At 52.9% G+C, this 2,500-nt stretch overlaps 1 protein-coding gene across 1 annotated transcript in view; it reads right to left on the bottom strand.

The window, feature by feature from the left end:
* LOC310794023 (uncharacterized protein) overlaps nucleotides 1-2,500 on the bottom strand; it is a gene marked incomplete at both ends in the record, with an annotated part of 13,101 nt that overhangs the window by 2,699 nt on the left and 7,902 nt on the right. The window lies entirely within an intron of this gene.

The following is a 2,500-nucleotide window of genomic DNA, read 5'->3' on the forward strand; positions in this document are numbered from 1 at the left end:
GAGGGTTAGACAGAGGGATCGTACCTGGGTCAGAGAGGAGGGTTAGATGGAGGGATCGTACCTGGGTCAGAGAGGAGGGTTAGACAGAGGGATCGTACCTGGGTCAGAGAGGAGGGTTAGACAGAGGGATCATACCTGGGTCAGAGAGGAGGGTTAGACAGAGGGATCATACCTGGGTCAGAGAGGAGGGTTAGACAGAGGGATCATACCTGGGTCAGAGAGGAGGGTTAGATGGAGGGATCATACCTGGGTCAGAGAGGAGGGTTAGATGGAGGGATCATACCTGGGTCAGAGAGGAGGGTTAGACAGAGGGATCATACCTGGGTCAGAGAGGAGGGTTAGACAGAGGGATCATACCTGGGTCAGAGAGGAGGGTTAGATGGAGGGATCATACCTGGGTCAGAGAGGAGGGTTAGATGGAGGGATCATACCTGGGTCAGAGAGGAGGGTTAGACAGAGGGATCATACCTGGGTCAGAGAGGAGGGTTAGATGGAGGGATCATACCTGGGTCAGAGAGGAGGGTTAGATGGAGGGATCATACCTGGGTCAGAGAGGAGGGTTAGACAGAGGGATCGTACCTGGGTCAGAGAGGAGGGTTAGACAGAGGGATCATACCTGGGTCAGAGAGGAGGGTTAGACAGAGGGATCATACCTGGGTCAGAGAGGAGGGTTAGATGGAGGGATCATACCTGGGTCAGAGAGGAGGGTTAGACGGAGGGATCGTACCTGGGTCAGAGAGGAGGGTTAGACAGAGGGATCATACCTGGGTCAGAGAAGAGGGTTAGACAGAGGGATCATACCTGGGTCAGAGAGGAGGGTTAGACAGAGGGATCATACCTGGGTCAGAGAGGAGGGTTAGACAGAGGGATCATACCTGGGTCAGAGAGGAGGGTTAGACAGAGGGATCATACCTGGGTCAGAGAGGAGGGTTAGATGGAGGGATCATACCTGGGTCAGAGAGGAGGGTTAGACAGAGGGATCATACCTGGGTCAGAGAGGAGGGTTAGACAGAGGGATCATACCTGGGTCAGAGAGGAGGGTTAGACAGAGGGATCATACCTGGGTCAGAGAGGAGGGTTAGACAGAGGGATCATACCTGGGTCAGAGAGGAGGGTTAGACAGAGGGATCATACCTGGGTCAGAGAGGAGGGTTAGATGGAGGGATCATACCTGGGTCAGAGAGGAGGGTTAGACAGAGGGATCATACCTGGGTCAGAGAGGAGGGTTAGATGGAGGGATCGTACCTGGGTCAGAGAGGAGGGTTAGACAGAGGGATCGTACCTGGGTCAGAGAGGAGGGTTAGACAGAGGGATCATACCTGGGTCAGAGAGGAGGGTTAGACAGAGGGATCATACCTGGGTCAGAGAGGAGGGTTAGACAGAGGGATCATACCTGGGTCAGAGAGGAGGGTTAGACAGAGGGATCATACCTGGGTCAGAGAGGAGGGTTAGATGGAGGGATCGTACCTGAGTCAGAGAGGAGGGTTAGACAGAGGGATCATACCTGGGTCAGAGAGGAGGGTTAGACAGAGGGATCATACCTGGGTCAGAGAGGAGGGTTAGATGGAGGGATCATACCTGGGTCAGAGAGGAGGGTTAGACAGAGGGATCATACCTGGGTCAGAGAGGAGGGTTAGATGGAGGGAAATAAGGGAAGCAAACAAAACAAGAAATGGACAAAGGCAAAGCGAATGGAAAGAGTAGAAGCACATTGACTAGCGTTCGTCCGATATGGGTTTTTGAACACAGACTGATACTGATATTTTTGGACAAAAGCTGCTGATAGATTATATTTTGCACTGATATCCAATATCTTTATATGTGATCGTTTGCATGCCAAAAAAGTATTCAGCATTTCCCCTCTGAAACAACATTGAGATCAAGAATGCAGACTTAATCTTAATCCATCTCCACTGTCTCAGAAGGCTTCTGGGCACCATCACCTGGCAGGACCACATTCCAAACAAGAATGTTCTGGCTCAGGCAGGAACATCAAGCATGTTCGCCTTGCTTACTCAAAGGCGCTTGCACTGCCTCTATGGAGACACATTTATTCTTGGTCATGTCAGCCTTGTACTGCCTCGGTCATGTAAGCCTGGCACTGCCTCGGTCATGTCAGCCTTGTACTGCCTCGGTCATGTCAGCCTTGCACTGGCTTGGTCATGTCAGCCTTGCACTGCCTCGGTCATGTCAGCCTTGCACTGCCTTGGTCATGTCAGCCTTGCACTGGCTTGGTCATGTCAGCCTTGCACTGCCTCGGTCATGTCAGCCTTGTACTGCCTCGGTCATGTCAGCCTTGCACTGCCTCGGTCATGTCAGCCTTGTACTGGCTCGGTCATGTCAGCCTTGTACTGCCTCGGTCATGTCAGCCTTGCACTGCCTCGGTCATGTCAGCCTTGCACTGCCTCGGTCATGTCAGCCTTGCACTGCCTCGGTCATGTCAGCCTTGCACTGGCTTGGTCATGTCAGCCTTGCACTGCCTCGGTCATGTCAGCCTTGC

The sequence above is a fragment of the Poromitra crassiceps genome (genome assembly GCF_964638095.1).
Source record: "Poromitra crassiceps genome assembly, chromosome: 19".
Lineage (NCBI taxonomy): Eukaryota > Metazoa > Chordata > Actinopteri > Beryciformes > Melamphaidae > Poromitra > Poromitra crassiceps.